Source organism: Spinacia oleracea, chromosome 1, assembly GCF_020520425.1.
Source record: "Spinacia oleracea cultivar Varoflay chromosome 1, BTI_SOV_V1, whole genome shotgun sequence".
In the NCBI taxonomy this organism is placed as follows: domain Eukaryota; kingdom Viridiplantae; phylum Streptophyta; class Magnoliopsida; order Caryophyllales; family Amaranthaceae; genus Spinacia; species Spinacia oleracea.
The window spans coordinates 60,870,479-60,889,103 of record NC_079487.1 but is presented as its reverse complement, the minus strand read 5'-3'; the positions used below and the strand labels follow the sequence as shown (position 1 = coordinate 60,889,103).

The window sequence follows — 18,625 nt, the reverse complement described above, 5'->3', positions numbered from 1 at the left end:
ATAAACACTGGCAAAGGATCAAACAAGATTCCTTTGGAGTTAACCATTGACAAGGACGAGCTAAAGAGCATCGTGTTTTGAAATGGCAACATCGATTGGAGACCATGAGTTGTTGCGTGGGAAATTAAAATAATAATTTCTATGTTCTAAGATATAGTTAGAAAGTCTTCCACATATCTGTGAACTGCTTGGATAAGGAAATCCAAACAAAGCATCACTAGCAACCTAAACAGTTGAAGTAAAAGAAATTATTGCCTAAGAAGCAATGAAACAGGGTTGTTTAAGTTAAAGAGTTCTTCACTGAACTTGGGTTGATCACATGTCTACTGACTTGATGGTTCTTCATTGCAAAATGCGTAGAACCACTATCGAAGTAAGAAAGACTAGATCACATAATAAACAAACTCAAAAAGATCTTATCATCATATCTCGAAGAACATTCGATGAAAAGGATATTAAGATTGGCAAAGCATGATAACTAAACCTATGCAACAAGTGAGAAGCAACACTAACATTGTAGCACTGGAAATCAAGCACATCTTTGAATTCCATGAACTGTTTTAAAGATGGGTTTGAGGCCCATGGTTGTAAAACATTGGGTTTGAACATTTATCATATATGAAATGTATTTTCATATTCCATTTAATCTTGGTTTAGTATTAAATGATGAGTCCCTTCAATTTGACGAAATATTCAAGATAGTTTGTCAGGACCAGTCCTGTGACTAAGAAATGTCTATCAAGTGAACTTGAATGTCAAAAGTTGAAAATGGTCCCTGGTCGGAGTTTTCTATAAAGATGGACTCATAGAAAACGTTAGACGACTAGAATGCAAGATCACTAGTAGTTCTGTTTCTTGAACTATGTGGACATGGCAATGTCATAATCATTTGCATAGATACTTACTTTGAGAAGACTAGTATCGGACAGACCTATGAAACTTTACTGTAAGAGATGAAAATCTGTCATAAGTAAATTTCATTAAAATTATTAGACACTAATCCTCAATACCTGAGTGATTTGAGATTACTTGTTTGAGAACTTCTTACTTTTACGTTGTCAACCGTCGCACCGTAAAAGAAGGCTATAAAGGCAACGCTCAGGTAATCACCTATCAAACGAATTCTAATCTCAAGATCGCAAGATTGGGATTGTCCTCCCATAAATCGGGATGAGATGCTTAAAAGTTGTACAAGGCCACTCGGAGAGCTAGAACTGTAAAATGCATGGCCGTGCTCGGATGAATCATAGGCTATGATTATCTGTTTATTTGATCAGTTGAACTCTGAAATCGAGAAACACCTCTGGACGTAATAAGGATGACAACTCTTACCTTATGTTCAAGAGCAAGCATCGAGCGACAAAGGAATTAGAAAATGCACACTTGTCCCTAAGGACAAGTGGGAGACTGAAGGAAATAATGCCCTTGGTCCAAGTATGCATATAATGTTAAGTCTAATAAATGCGGTTCAGTATTAATTAACAAGTTAATAATTCGGTGAGATCAAGTGAGCTGAATGCCTAGCTAGAGGCCGCTTCAGTTCAAGTGGAATTAATTATATTAATCCACAACTTACTCTTGACTGAACCCGTAGGGTCACACAAATAGTACGTAAACGGATCAAGTATTTAATGTCATTAAATACTCCATCTATGGATATTCGGAATCGAGGGATCTTGGTTTCAGTTGGAGCTGAGATCGTCACAAGCAAGAAATGAATACTCCGGAAACGATGATATTGCCGGAAACGGAAATATGGATCGTATCGGAAATATAAATATTATCCAAGTCGTAGATGTTGCCGGAAACGGAAACATGGTACGTATCGGAAAATATTATCGGAAATGGAAATATTACCGGAATCGGAAATATAGCCGGAAACGGAAATATTGTCAGAATCGGAAATATTATCGGAATCGGAAAATAATTCCGGAAACGGAAATATTAAATATTTGTTCGAAACGGAAATTAATTCCGGAATCGAAAATATTAAATATTGTTCGTATCGGAAATGAATTCCGGAATCGGAAATTTAATCGGAAACGCAGTACGAATTAGCATCGGACGAGGCTTGCTAGACGAAGGCCCAGCACGAAGCCAGGCCCGCGCCCAGCAAGCCAAGCGCCCAACACGAAGCTGCCAGAGCCTCGCCAGGCCCAGCGCAAGGCCAGGCCCAGCAAGCACTACAAGAAAATGGAGAATATATTGACGCTTTTACTATGACGTTTTTATGAAGGGTCACAATATTTTTCTGGTCACGAAAACTAAAAATGTATATATTGACGCTTTTAGATGTGTAAACAAATATTGACCATTAAAAAAATCACAATATACCAAAATAAACATATTTTATAACACGTGTTACTCCCGCTTATTTGAAAATTTCAGAGATAACTCCCTGCTACACGGCACCCACGAAATTCCCAACCGCCTCCACTCTCAAACAACAGACTCGCTGCTCCCTCTATTTTTCAACACAAAATCCCAGAAAATACTCAAAAATTTCCCAGATATTCTCATTGAATTATCTACTCAATTTTAATTCTCTCATTCTTTCAAGTACAAATGGAAATCTGGAGAAGCCTGTAATTGCAAGGTAATTCTTACTCTTCACCCTAATTTCATCCTTAATTACAAGGTTCTTTGGATTTCACGATTTGATTTCGTAATTGCAATATCCAACAATTCGTTCGAACCCAATCACAGCGCAGTAACGGAGCCATCGCAGTGCCATAACAGAGCTATCGCCGCCCCATAACAGAGCTATCGCCGCCCCATAACAGAGCCATCGCTGCAAATTTCGCCGGTATGTTCTTGATGTTATACCGCATTTCAAGTTAATTTTACAATTACTTTTTGCAATTGAATTTTAGGGGAGAGGTGTCAATGGAAGTATTGGGCTAAGGAAGGGGATATTTTATGAAAACCATGGACTCAAGAATTCTACAGATTTTTTTGGACCGTTAAATTTTAAGGGGAAACATATTCTAATTAAAAATTCTGCAATTTGTTCGTGTTTGTTGTGAAGTTCCATAGTGAATTGAGTTAGTGTATACTGTAAATTTGGGATTTCAGTTCTTCTAGTTATGCGAATTGATTATGAATTTGTTGTCGAAGACTCACTTGATTTTGATGAAGAAATGGAACTTTAATTTCTTGATGTTCAATGAGCATATTGAGTCGATGCAGTGTATCACAAACTATAGCTTTGTAGTCTAGGATGGTAAAAGGAACTTGGATAGGTTTCTACTAGAACAGTCAATGATGAGTATAATGTAAGAATATGAAGTTCAATTAAGCAGGTAACAATGTATGAAGTTACCGTGTAGAGAGTAACCTGGAATTTGTTTTTTCCTTGAGTGTCTAACATGTTTAGGAAAAATTTATTGATACCCAAATTTTGGTTGAAGTTGTTTACATATAACTATGCACGGTAATTATAAGCATGTGATGCTCTTGTAGCTTAGAATTTAAAAAGAGGCAAATAAGGTTCGGACCTTAAATGAGACACCTAAGATCAACAGGTCTACACACACTTAAATCACTGATCAGTTCTGAATCCTTGTTCATCAGTGGGACACCTAATTGGGACACCTAAGCTAAGCAGGTCTGCACACACTAAGATCACTGACCAGGTCTGAATCCTTGTTCATCAGTTATACACACTGAGACACCTAAGCTAAACAGGTTTGTACATACTGAGACCTTAACTTATTGCTGATCTAAACACAAACCATCATAAGAAAAGAATAAACACGATTTAACCAACACTAAACAGATTACAGCAGGTATGAACATGATGTTAATTAGGATTCAACTACAAAGACTTGAGTGCTCTGTGAAAGGACTCCATAAGTCTTAGGGGTGCACAAGCGTGAGTTTTATCATGACAAATTTCAGATTTTATGGCTCATATTTTTTAAAACAACACTATAAATTGCAATCTTGATAAGCATGTCATTCGAATGAACACACAACTTATCTGGATATGAAAAAGAACGGTCTCTAATTGATCTAGATAAGTTTCATATTCAAGCAGCATAACACTTTAGAGGAAGGGGCAGACTGAGAGGCAGAGAGAGAGAGGGGGATAGGCCTTTCATATTGTATTAATGTTATTGTTACATAAACTTTCATGTAGAGTCATTACTTTTTTGACCGTGTCTTGATTGGTTATTTGATCATATTGCCGCCTTGCTGGGAAAATGAATAAACTTTGTTGCTAAACTCTTGATTTCACCTTAAGTCCCCATGTTGAATCCCTTACATTGCAACATGAGTATGAAGATTTACATTTCATTTTACACCAAAATTATTGAATATTATTACTAGTTGTCGTACACTGACAGTTGAAAGCCACGTCCGATGTGTGACATGAGCTTCCAGGTCTAAGTGACAGTGATCCCACTTCAGTTGAAACTCACTGAAGGCTATGTATCTTGGCCATTAACATTGTCTAGAGGATGTACTCCTTATTTACTGAAGATAATGAAATAAAGATGCGATATTTTAGAGGATGAAAATAGATGGTTAATTAATCTAAATCTATGAAAATTTTGTGTGACAATGGAAAGCATGTTTAGAAGCTGATTGAACTTCAATGAAAGATTCTAAAAGTATTATAAGGTTGAAAAAGTCTTTCTTTATGATTCTCTAGTTTAAAATCACATACCATAGGCGGATAGGCCTTAACAATGCCTAAACCGACTCTCAAAGATTACAAATTGTCAAACCATACCCGGTCACCCTCACATTTTTTTTATACATGTGTAGTTATAGTTTTTACAATATTTCTAATTTCCTTGGAAACAGACTCTATAACAATGAACTACCCCCTTCCAAAAAATAATTATTTGTATTCTGCCTTATTTTGTAACAATTATAGCCACATAATATTATTTCCTAAATCTTACCTGCTGATCCGAAAATCTGGTGTATCCTGTATAACTTGACCAATCTGGGTGAGGATATTTTTGTTATTGGATCTGGTTTCGACTTATTGCAGTTCCTTCTGCAGCCTACATGATATTGCATTTTTGTGCCTACAGTGTTATCCTTTTTTCTGTGTTTACTTCTACTTTATGTATGTTGAAGGGTTCCACTTTTGAGAAAGACCTGATGATGTATCTTTCTGTTCCAGTTTTCTCCTTATATATGAACGTCCAACACTCAACAAATCCTACATCTTTCCAGATGGTAACTTCATGGACACTCTCATAATTTCCTAACTATACAGCTGAACTTTCATGCTTAATATCGTTGCTGATAAGTCGGTCCTATTCCTTTATTGCTTGAGCAGTGCTAGTCTAGTCTTCCAGTTTTAGTCTTCTGATCTGCATTGATCAACTACTTGTTGGAAGCTTGTAGCAAATTGTTCCTCAAAACTGAACTATATGTTTTGTACAATGGACTGTAATATCTATCAAAACTCAGAAGTGATCAGAAATATGAGATGGGGCTGAAGTTAAAAGAGAAGAAACGAACTAGTAGCTGATATGGAGAAAAGATCCTTGGTATTCAAATCTCTCCTTCTTTCTTATTTAGCATAATCAGATCGTTGTTTTGGTGTATTAAATTGGATTACTGGAACTTTATGGTGTATCAGAAACTGGAGGATTTATTGATTTCCGCTAAAGACCAATCTTCAGCACGTCAAATACGGCTAACTAAGGTATATATTTACTTGGATGATTAGAACATTTTTCAATGTCGAATTGGGCATGTGAAGATTACAGGTTTATTTCATTATAACACGGGATTACTTGTAGTTACATAAAGGTTTCCAGGAAGTAAAGGAGTGTGGGGAAAGACTGAAAAGTTCTGAAGAGAAACACTAGGTTAGTTATCCAAGTCTTTTAGCCATATATCTAAGCTATAGTATCAGTAATTTTCTTTATGCGTTAAAACATATCTGATAATCTTATTAAAAGAGTAAAGTCCTTATTCCTTTAGAAAGTATAATCTGAAAATAATTTCTGAGTTTGCTTGAATTTTGTATTTTAGGAGTCATGTAACATAGCATTATTGAGTTCTTTCTTGTCTCCACATAGCTGCACCCCCCCCCCCCCCCCCCCCCCCCCCACATGAACAATTCAAGCTCATGTATGAAGCTTGCGCCCTCAAACCTTACATGTAGAATATGGCAGGGATATAATAACAGCTTTATCAAAACAGATGAAGATGGGATATGGCAGGGGAGTGAGCAGATGAAGACTCTAGAGAATTAAGTGCTGACTATAGATAAAGTCCTGGATGATCTAAAAAAATGAAAAGTCATTATTTCCAGCTTGTCAAAATCAATTCATCTAACCCTTTAGTTGTGCACATGCTCTAACCCTACTTTACCTGCTATTGAAGATGATCAAGACAGAAAAACATATGAAGGAAATAGAAAGCTCAATTTAATGAACAATATATCTTCTTGTTATTTCTAAAATTGCATAACCAGTGAGCTAACAACTAAGTCTTAGTTGTTTGTATTGGTTGAAAATAGCTTTCTCTTTTCTCTCTTCTGACGTGGAGGTGGTACTGGACCTGACAAAGAAAACAAAAACTTCACTAATCAAACATAAAATCCATATATAATAATAGGTAAAAAAGACATCTTGTGTATTTGTTAAAAAGTGGAGGGAATTTGGTGAATTTGGTAAGGTGATGTTCAGTTTTAGTATCCGTATATAATAATAGGTAAAAAAGACATCAAGTAATAATTAAGTATATACCTTTCATGTTCTTCAGTAAGAGGAACACCCCATTCGACATTCAACTCAAACTTCTTTTCTCTGACAATAGTCACAACTCATAATCTAGTAAAAAATAAAAACAAAGTTAAAACTGAATGCCAAATTCGATTAGTAAAGTTTCTGCTTTAGATTTTTTACCTCAAAATCTAATCAAATTTTTAGCTAATCAAACATAAAATCTAATCGAATTTCGAATTTTAGAGGTTTCTTTATGCCAATTTGGGTAATCATATTAGACCAGCATTTTAGATTTTCTGTTTTTCAGGGTTTGCAAGTGGTTAAAGAAAAGAATGAATATGGAATTCGATGAAATTATGTTTGCTTAATCAAAAGAATGAAGGTAAACCTTGAATCATGCATGTGATAACCCTTGGAAATTTATTGTCGGTTGCAGCTTTTGATAGAATCATAAATACTTTGTTTCGTACGGAGATGTTCTCCCACTATAATTTTGAATACCATTTTTACATTATAGTGCTTTGGTAAGGCTTGAATTACTAAGTTTAATTTTTAGGTTTCCTTTGTTAAAAAGCTTTTACTAAAGGTTTCTTACTTCTTTGGGGATAAATAGATATCAATTTAATTAAAGGCATGTCTTTTGAAAATCAAGGAATGAGGCTATTTAGTTGGAGAAGGTGACTTAGTTTCTCCTATGTACAACATATAAAAGACACTATAAAAACAAGAATTCATAATATCTTACCAAAGAGAATATCTCAAAGTGATAGAAATTGGTTGTATGGTTTATAGGAGGTTTTCCATTTCTGATTTGGCTTGTTAGCCTGTCTTGTATGTCTTGACCTGCTTTTTGCAGGCAGTTTTATCTTGTTTCTCTGATGGAGTTAGTAATACACATCTCTCACTTAATTATCAAAAAAAAAATTCAAGGCATGTCTTATGACGAATGTTTGTGAACGAATAAGAAAGCAATGGCTGAAATGTTTTAGAAATGGATAAATGTTTTGAATAAAGAAAGAATATGTTTTATATGACATCCGTGTTCATAATATTTATATCTATGTATTGAATTGTTCGTACATACATCAAAAGTGATAAAAAAAAAAAGAACCTGGTGATTAGGCATTGAAAGATGAGGGTAAACATTATTAGGAGTGGGGTTGGGATGTGGATAAAAAAAGCCCATGAAATTAGCAGAAGCCAGGTTGATAGGGATTAGGATAGCGAGAGGCAGAAGCAGGGCTGGTGTTGTTGGTATAATACACCTCCATTGCCGGATTCTGATTCATTGTTTACACCTTGTTCCTGTAATTAAAAATAATAGTGTATTGGTAGAAGCAACTAAGAAAAAAAAGTAGTTACTGTAGATGTAATCTAGAATGTTCAAGTACACAACCATATTGGTTTATTAAATTTGCTGGAGATTTTTGATGTTCACTTGAGGAAGAGAGGCCAAGGGAAAATAAATTTATATTTAAATGTAAAAAAGAAGGATAATTAAGAGAAAATGTTAGGTTAAACTACAGAGTAAATTAAAAAGGCACACATTCATGCTCAATAGGAAGACAGATAGGAGAAATTAACAGATCTGAAAGAAAGAAGAAGCGTACAGATACAGGACAAAAAGGAAAGGGGTAGCCGTAAGTCCGTAACCGTCTTCGTCGTTGTTGCTGCTGCTGCTGTGAGTGCTGCTACTGCAGGAACATAGAGGTAAATAGAAATGTACAAATGTGGAATTATTAAGTGAGACTACAATTTGGACACAGCTATGCTCCACCTCGAGTATTTGAACACTCAGTAGTAGAAGAGGAGAATAATAGAGTGAGAATTGATAGAGCCTTCTCTTTGTCTCAAACCTAGACTTGAGAGTTGAGAGAGTGTTGTTTTGGCATGTATATACTTCAGATTACTACACTGCATGAATCAATGGATGCGTGAAGGGGAAACCAACAGGTTTTTGTAAATTTGGTTCGATATGCCGCTTCGCTTAGTAGTCACAACTCACAAGCAATATTTTGATAATGTATAGCTTCAAAGAACTTTGCTAAGCTTCTTTTGACTATGTATAGGTCCACTAACCTTGTTATCAATAAATATCGTGATGAGTTCAGAATAAGAAAAATCAATTTCTTTTCTTAATTATTTTAAGTTGTAGGAAAGTGTTATTGTTGTTGTTTTCTTTGTTGTTATACCTGTTGCAGACTACTTTTGTTGCTTGTTGTTCTGTTCTGCTATGGTTCTGCCTGCTTATTCTGATCTGCGGATTTTATTCTGCTTTTGTTCTTCCGGTTCTTCCGGTTCTTCCCCTGATCTGTTGCTGTTCTGCGGGTTCTGCTTTGTTGCTTATGGTGTGCTTAGTGTCTCTGATGTGTTCCAAATCAATGTTTCAGGCTTCTGTTATTCTTCACTGTTATTGTTTTTTTCTTACTTTGGCTTCTATCTATTGCTGATCTACTCAAATCTGTCTTGTTATTGAAGGCTGGAATTATTACTTATTTAACTTATTATATTATAACCTTTTGGAAATATTATACTTTTCCTATATATGTCTGATTTTTTTATGAAAGTATCTCCTCAAAGAAAATAGTGTTATAATGTTTCTTATATTGCATATATATGATATATTTTCTTATGTGTAGATTAACGATGATTCAGGTGGAAAATATAACAATTAGATCAAGACATTGAAGCTCCGGTCTCAATCATAGGGGATTTAGGAACAATCATTTTTTTATGTTACAAGAACAAATGTTACGTTAGTTGGATAATCCTAAGAAGTTATTTTTATTTCTAGTGTGATTTAATAGTTCAAAAATTTGATGTACGGATCTATAATCTATTGCTATTTTGATTATTAGACAATCCAACTATGCACATGGATGTTTTTTAATTAAATTAAGTGTGTTTTCAAATTATGTAGTTATTTTAATTTATAGCTATATATATATCGACTTGTAATTTTAATTGATTAGAAAAGTAAGTGTGATTATGATCAGATATATTATTTAATTTCATATATTTGATTCTTCTTAATTAGTTTCAACATAATTATTAATTCAAGCATTAGAAAAACATGGGAGGTAAATTGTGACGCTTTTTTGCATCAAAAGGGTTTTGGTAGGAAATATTGGGGAGGTAAATTGTGACCTTTTTTTGCATCATAATCGTTTTGTTGGGAAATATGGGGAGGTAAATTGCGACGCTTTGTTGCATCACAATCGATTTGGCTCAAATGTAGCCCGACAAAAATCAACCATTAAAAGCGTCCTTATATTGAAAGAGTGGCTAAAAAGAGCGTCACAAAATTTGAGCTTTGTGGCTACTAAAAGCGTCATTATATAGTGGCCCAAAATATAATGACGCTTTTGTGAAGCGTCATTATAGAAAATTGTCTCGCTTTTTAGCGCCACTTTTTGACCAAAAAAGCGTCACTATGAGTCGTGTTTTTTTGTAGTGAAGGCCATGGCGCGCGCGCGAGCTGATGCTCGTGGGCTGCGAGCAGCGCCTGCTCGTGTGGGCCGTAAGGCCTGCGCGGGTTTGTGCGATGCTCGTGGTCGTGCAACGCTCGTGTTCGTAACGAATCCTAATCCTATCGGAATTCGTGCATTGATTAAATCCTAATCCTAAGAGATTAAATTTATTATTTAGAGTTCTAAAAGGATTCTAATTAATAAATCCATATCCTAGTAGGATTATAATTCCTTTCCATAAACTCTATAAATAAGGGCCTAGGGTCACATATTTGATAGACGAGTTTTCAATAAAGTATTCATTCAATAAAATAGTGATTTTTGAGCAGAAAAATCAGTCACTTTCTTGCCCCATAATAGCCGAAATTTATAGTACCTTAAGGGCGATTCTAGTTGGTCAATCTTAAGGCGGATCCGGACGTGATGTGGACTATCTACGGAGCGACGATGCTTGGAGACCTAAAGACTTGTTCTTGTCCAGTTCGGGCGCAGCTAGGGAGGGCACGCTACAAAGTGTATGCACCTAAATTATGCTAAATGATTATGTGTAAATAATATGTTTCCTGGCATTAAGGTTTTCCGCATGATTTATGTTTTGTCATATGTATCATAACCTAACACCTCAGCGCTGTGCGATGTGCGTGGGCCACAAGGCTTGCGCATGGGCGTGCGGTGCTTGTGCGCTGCTCGTGTGCGTGTTACACGAATCCTAAAGCTATCGGGATTCGTCATATGATTAAATCCTAATCCTAATAGATAAAGTTTATTTAATAGAGTTCTAGCAGGATTCTAATTAAACTAAATTAGTATTCTAATAGGATTATAAGTCCTTTTCCATAACTCTATAAATAGGTGCCTAGGGTCACAAATTTATACACAACATTGAAGTATTCAAAGGTAAGATTTTGAAGCAAAAATTAGCCAAACACTTGCAACCATTTTAGCCGAAAATTCCTAGGAACCTTAAGGGCGATTCTAGTTGGTCAAGCTTAAGGCGGATCCGAACGTGCTGTGGACTATCTACGGAGGGACGACACTTGGAGTCCTAAAGACTTGTTCTTATTCGGTTCGGCACGCTACAAAGTGTATGCATCTAAATTATGCTATATGATTATGTGTAAATAATATGTTTCCTGGCATTAAGGTTTTCCGCATGATTTATGTTTTGTCATATGTATCATAACCTAACAGTGGTATCACGAGCCTCTCATTATTTTCATAATCTAAATTGCATGACATGGTTAAATTTTACAAATTTTCAAAGAATTAAAAGGGGTGATTAATTTTCGTAATTATTAATTAATTGCAAATTGCGTTTATTTAATCATATGAACGCAGTTTTTCGGCAGTTTATTCGTTACTCATCCAAATCGAGTGATTTTTGTGTCAATTCCGCATGTAAAAGGCATTCTAAAATTTTTACAAAAACAGTGTTAATCTGCCGAACCCAGAATTCCCAAATTCGAAGCCTAACTATGACTTTTCGGAGGTTTTAGTTTTTCGAACGCAAAAGTTTGTAAATTTAAGATGTTAAATTGAATATTTGCGATTATTGTTGATAAATCTTGAGTTTTTGATTGAACTACAGTATATGTTTAACAATTATGAATGCCTAGACTTGTTAATTATACAACCTAATTTGTAATTATGATTAATTTGTTGAAATTCGAATAATTTAGAATTGATTTGATTTTCATAATTAATTAATAATTTAATTAGGTATCCATGATTAAAAACCACCATAAAAGTTGTTAATTTATGATAAATTTTAAATTTTTATGACCTAGATTTGAATCCATGTTAATCGGAAATTAATTGATTAATAAATTTTCAATTTTTCGCCCTAAAATTATGAAATTAATAGGATTTATTAATTTGTCATAGATTTTAAATTTTAAAAAAAAATTAATTTTTAATAAAATTCGCTCATAAACGTTGCACGCACAAAGGAAACGGCGCTACGTGTTACCCTTAAGGGGTGTTGTATAGTGCGGGCACGCGACGACGAGCAAGGGAGCTCGTCGCCCGTGCGGTACGAATGCAGCGAGCAACCAAGTCATGGCGCGCGCGCAAGGCGAGGAGCCTGGGCGTGTGTGCTGTGTTAATGGGCGGTGGGCGAAGGGGCGTGGCACAAGGCCGAGGCACGCGCGCGAGAGAGCGCAAGCTGGGTCGCCCACCGAGCACTGCTCTACGCACCAACGAGCGCTGCCTCGCCACGAGGGACTGCTCGCGCCTAGCGAGCGATGCATCCCTTCGAGAGCTGCTGCGATGCATGCGGGCGATCAGGCTACGCGCAAGCGTGGCTTGGCTTGCTGCGTTTGCGCGTGGCTGCTGCTGCGATGTGCCATGGGCGTGCGATCGGTCGTGCACTCGATGGGGCTTGGGCGCAAGCCCAAGTGCTCGTCGTGTTACGATTGAGTTGTTTTGAATTTTAATTTGACATTTTCAGTTCGAAATAGTTTTAATTAATTTTAAAGTTAATAATTTAAATTGTTTTCTTGGATTTTAATTTTGAATATTATAATTATTATAAATTTCAATTTATACTAATTATTTTACTAAAATTAAACCTTGAATTAATTTAAATTCATTTAAATCAACTGAAAATAAATTAAATAAATGGATTCTATTATAATTTTATATGAGCTTTAAATTTTAATTAAACTTGTATGTTTCCGGTTAGACTAGAAATACATTTTTATGTTTAAAATTAGTAAAGCATATAAAGTTATTGGTTTAACTGGGAGCAATTTTAGTCATAAACTCTTGATTAGGTCTACAAATCCTTTAAGGTTAAACAACTTGATTAGAATTAATAAGGACTGAATAATTGATAGATTATTGGTGCCCTGGATTAATTGCTGCAAATATTTATGTGATGCATAACGTGTTTTACTAACCAGCTATGTGGGCCATTCATGATAATGAATGGGTGAATGGTATATATTGTATATGTACTGTTTTGCAGGTTATGAAGTGACTAGTATGGCCCAAATAGGATAGAAAATATGGTCTGCGTACCATTAATTTGAATGTAATTGGTCTAATGCACCAAAATTTGTTTTTCAATTCAAATATGGTCTGCGTACCATCAAATAGTTATAATTAGTTTAATTATAGCTTATCCTGTTTGAAGAAAATGGCGCCTCCCACGGTGAAATTCAAGACGAAGTTTCCAACCATTTTCAAGACGGACTTTGAAGTTGAAGCTTCAAGATGAAGTCGGGCCATCCTAGATCACATTTATCTTATGCATGTTTTAAGTTATTTATTGCTCTTAAATATGTCTTAATTATGCATGAGATTGTGGCTTGATTATGTTGAATGATTAAGGAATTTAGTTCACTTAAAATCTAACCAACATAGTAAGAGCCTTAAGTTCCAAACTTTAAAAATTGAGTTAAAAGGTGTCATGCCAAAATAACACTTACTTGGATAACCTTTACATCAATCTAGTAATAGTTTTACGCTCAACGAGGTGTTACTTATTGATCCTAAAGGGGTAAGGTACACAAATAATTGTGAGTACATGCATGTTAGTTTTGGTGAAACTCAACGATATAAGTAAGGAGTCCTTTTATGTCGTGGCAAAACGATAGGTTTACTAATAAGTTCTTAGACGTACCTATCAACCAAGAGTAGTTTCTAGACTATTAGCAAAAGGATTTTGCTTACCTAAAAGATTTTAGAATTGAGTCTAAATACATAATGTGCTTAATTCTTCAATGGTTTTTAGGATCTTGGAATCATTTTATTCACACCTGCCGGAACAATAAAATCGAATAAAATTCTAATAACTTGATTGAATTGCATGATTGCTTTAATTTTCAAGTTATTACTCATGATAAATGTTTAGACTTTGCATGCTTCAATGTATGTTTTTAATTATTTTTTATAATTAAATATCTTTTACTGCAATAAATCTTTCTAGAAAGGTAACAGTAAATTTTCTCGATTGGTAGTGAATCCAAGAACGATTCACGGAAATGGGAGAAAATGAGCAATTTAAAATGTACGTTTCTTTTAGCGACTTTTATGGTTGCTTTCGAGTATCAAAGTCGAATGGAAAACCGATTAGTGCTTGTGAATTCAAAATACAATGTAGTTTTGAGATCATAAAGCATTGAGTTTAAACGCTCAGCTTTACCAATGGTTAACAACCTAATATCTTTGTCCATTTATTTTTCGAATGAGTCTAGTCCCTAGACATTCGAATAGATCGATGCTTAGAGAACTTTAGAAGCTTCTGGTAAGATCATCTAGTTGAAACAGAATATTCAACATAAATAAAATGGTAAAAACTCTGTTGGAATGACATCGGACATGTCTAACAAAGTATAAAAGTCAAACACTAGAGAAGTTGATTCTTAAGACTATAAGAAAGGGTACAAGAAATAGGAAAACAAGGAATAAATGAAAGGAATTTACGATTCCGTTTCTACCTATAAGTTTATGTTTAAAGAAAAGTATGAAGGAAATAATGCCCTTGGTCCAAGTATGCATTCTATGTTAAGTCTAATAAATGCGGTTCAGTATTAATTAACAAGTTAATAATTCGGTGAGATCAAGTGAGCTGAATGCCTAGCTAGAGGCCGCTTCAGTTCAAGTGGAATTAATGATATTAATCCACAGCTTACTCTTGACTGAACCCGTAGGGTCACACAAATAGTACGTAAACGGATCAAGTATTTAATGGCATTAAATACTCTATCTATGAATATTCGGAACCGACGGATCTTGGTTTCAGTGGGAGCTAAGATCGTCACAGGCAAGAAATGAATACTCCGGAAACGATGATATTGCCGGAAACGGAAATATGGATCGTATCGGAAATATGAATATTATCCAAGTCGTAGATGTTGCCGGAAACGGAAACATGGTACGTATCGGAAAATATTATTGGAAATGGAAATATTACCAGAATCGGAAATATTACCGGAAACGGAAATATTGTCAGAATCGGAAATATTGCCGGAATCGGAAAATAGTTCCGGAAACGGAAATATTAAATATTTGTTCGAAACGGAAATTAATTCCGGAATCGGAAATATTAAATATTGTTCGTATCGGAAATAGATTCCGGAAATGGAAATTTAATCGGAAGCGTATCGTACGAATTAGCATCGGACGAGGCTTGCCGGACGAAGGCCCAGCACGAAGCCGGGGCCATCGCCCAGCAAGCATGCGCGCCACAAGCCCAGCCAAGGCAGCGCCCAGGCCTACCGCAAGGCAGGCCCAGCGCGCGCCAAGGGCCACGGCTGCGTGGGCCGTGCTGCGCGGGCTGCTGCTCGCACGCGCATGGGCAGCCCTTGTGGCTGCCGTGTGTGTGTGAGTTTGTGCTCATGCGTGATTCCTGAATCTGCAAGAGTCAGTGTATGATTAAATGTCTATTCCTAATTGGATAAATTAATTAAATAGAATTCATGTAGGATTCTAATTTCAATTAATTCGTATCCTACTAGGATTACGATTCCTTTTCCATAACTCTATAAATAAAGGCCTAGGGGTCATAATTTATACAGAAGTTTAAAAGTATTCAAAAGTGAGTTTTTGAGAGAAAATTAAAACACACATCTTGCTCATAAAGTGCCAAAATTTTCTAGTACCTTAAGGGCGATTCTAGTTGGTCAATCTTAAGGCGGATCCGGACGTGCTGTGGACTATCTACGGAGGGACGACACTTGGAGTCCTAAAAGACTTGTTCTTGTTCGGTTCGGGCGCAGCTAGGGAGGGCACGCAACAAAGAGTATGCATCTGATTTATGCTATATGATTATGTGTAAATAATATGTTGTCCTGGGTTAATGGTTGTTTCCGCATGATCTATGTAATGTCATATGTATCATAACCTAACAGTGGTATCACGAGCCCCTTATTATTTTCATAATCTAAATTGCATGAACATGGTTAAATATTACAAATTTGCAAGAATTAAAAGGGGTGATTAATTTTCGTAATTGTTAATTAATTGCAAATTGCGTTTATTTAATTATACGTACGCAGTTTTTTCGGCAGTTTCTTCGTTACTCATCCAAAACGAGTGATTTTTGTGTCAATTCCGCATGTAAAAAGCATTCTAAAATTTTGACAAAAATAGTATTTTTCTGCCGAACCCAGAATTCTCAAATTCGAAGCTTAACTATGACTTTTCGAAGGTTTTAGTTTTTCGAATGCAAAATTTCGTAAATTTAAGATGTTAAATTAAATATTTGCGATTCCTGTTGATAAATCTTGAATTTTTGATTGACCTACTGCATATGTTTAACAAGTTTGAATGCCTAGTCTTGTTAATTATGCAATCTAATTTGTAATTATGATTAATTTGTTGAAAATTAGAATAATTTAGAATTAATTTGATTTTCATAATTAATTGTAATTTAATTAGAAACCTATGATTAAAAACCACCATAAAAATTTTAAATTTATGATAAATTTTAAATTTTTATGACCTAGACTTGAATCCATATCAATCGGAAATCAATTGGATAATAAATTTTCGATTTTTCGCCCTAAAATTATGAAATTAATAATATTTATTAATTTGTCATTAATTTTAAATATAAATTTTAAAATTTTATGCGATTCGTTCAAATAACTTGCACGCACGAAGCAATGGACGCTTCGTGTTACCCTTAAGGGGTGTTGTATAATGCGGGTATGCGACGACGAGCAAGGGAGCTCGTCGCCCGTGCGGCACGAATGCAATGAGCAAGGGCGTAGTGCACGAGCACAAGGCAGCAGCCCTACCTTGTGTCGTGTGCCACGACCAATGGACGAATGGGCATGGGCGTAGGGCGAGCCAAGGCAGTCGCGTGTGGGCAGCAAGCGAGCTGCGCCACAACGCGCGCTGCCTCGCACAAGTGCGCGCAGCCTCGCGCGCAGCGAGCGCAAGCTCGCGTGCCACGAGCGCTGCGCCCAGCACTGCTCGCGCGCGCAGCGCGCGATGTCGCTCGCCCAGCGAGCGATGGCTCGCGCCAGCGAGCGATGGCTCGCGCGCGCAGCGCGCGATGTCGCTCGCCCAGCGAGCGATGTCGCGCCCCAGCGAGCGATGGCTCGCGCGCACAGCGAGCGAGCCAGCGCGCCCAGCGAGCGATCTCGCGCGCGCACTGCGAGCGATAGCTCGCGTGCGATGGGGCGCTGTGCGGAGACTTGCGATAGGACAGCAGCAGCTATGCGACGAGCGCATGAGCTGCGCGCACATAGCCAGCAATGGCTGTGTGCGTGCGGCCCATGGGCGTGCAACGCGTGGGGTGTTTGCGTTACGATTAGATCGTTTTGAATGTTTAATTTGAAAATTTCAGTTCACGTAATTTTAATTAATTTTAAAATTAATAATTTGAATTAATTTCTTGGATTTTAATTTTGAATATTATAATAAATGGAATTTATTCTAATTATTTTACTAAAATTAAAATCATGAATTAATTTAAATGCGACTAAAATTAAATTAAATTTTTGGATTCAATTATAAATTTATATGAGCTTTAAATTTTAATTAAATTTGTATGTTTCCGGTTAGACTAGAAATACAATTTTATGTTTAAAATTAGTAAAGCATATGAATTTATTGGTTTGAGTGGGAGCACTTTTTAGTCATAAACTCTTGATTAGGTCTACAAATCCTTAAGGTTAAAACAACTCGATTAGAATTAATAAGGACTGAATAATTGGTAGATTATTGGTGCCCTTGATTAATTGCTGCAAATGTTTACGTGATGCATAATGTGTTTTACTAACCAGCTATGTGGGCCATTCATGATAATGAATGGGTGAATGGTATATATTGTATATGTACTGTTTTGCAGGTTATGAAGTGACTAGTATGGCCCAAATAGGATAGAAAATATGGTCTGCGTACCATTAATTTGAATGTAATTGGTCTAAAGTACCAAAGTTATTTTTCAATTCAAATATGGTCTGCGAACCATCAAATAGTTGTAATTAGTTATAGCTTATCCTATTTGAAGAAAATGGTGCCTCCCACGGAGATTTTCAAGACGGACTTTGAAGTCAAATCTTCAAGATGAAGTCGGGCCATACTAGTTCACAAATATCTTATGCATGTTTTAAGTTATTTATTGCTTTTAAATATGTCTTAAAATGCATGAGATCAAAAGCTTGATTATGTTGCATGATTAAGGATTTTAGTTCACTTAAAATCTAACCAACATAGTAAGAGCCTTAAGTTCCAAACTTAAAAATTGAGTTAAAAGGTGCCATGCCAAAATATACACTTGCTTGGATATCCTTTACATCAATCTAGTAATAGTTTTCGCTCAGCGAGGTGTTACTTATTGGTCCTAAAGGGGCAAGGTACACAAATAATTGTGAGTACATGTTAGTTTTGGTGAAACTCAACGATATAAGTAAGGAGTCCTTTTATGTCGTGGCAACATCGATAGGTTTACCTAATAAGTTCTTAGACGTACCTATCAACCAAGAGTAGTTTTTAGAC

At 35.9% G+C, this 18,625-nt stretch overlaps 1 long non-coding RNA gene across 1 annotated transcript; it reads left to right on the top strand.

Moving 5' to 3' along the window:
- The first annotated feature begins 2,381 nt into the window (after positions 1-2,381).
- On the top strand, positions 2,382-9,563 carry LOC110803817 (uncharacterized). Its single transcript, XR_002537583.2, has 7 exons — positions 2,382-2,596; positions 2,707-2,806; positions 5,141-5,196; positions 5,300-5,513; positions 5,606-5,671; positions 5,769-5,837; positions 9,341-9,563. It is a non-coding gene; the product is annotated as an uncharacterized lncRNA (long non-coding RNA).
- The last annotated feature ends 9,062 nt before the right edge of the window (positions 9,564-18,625 follow it).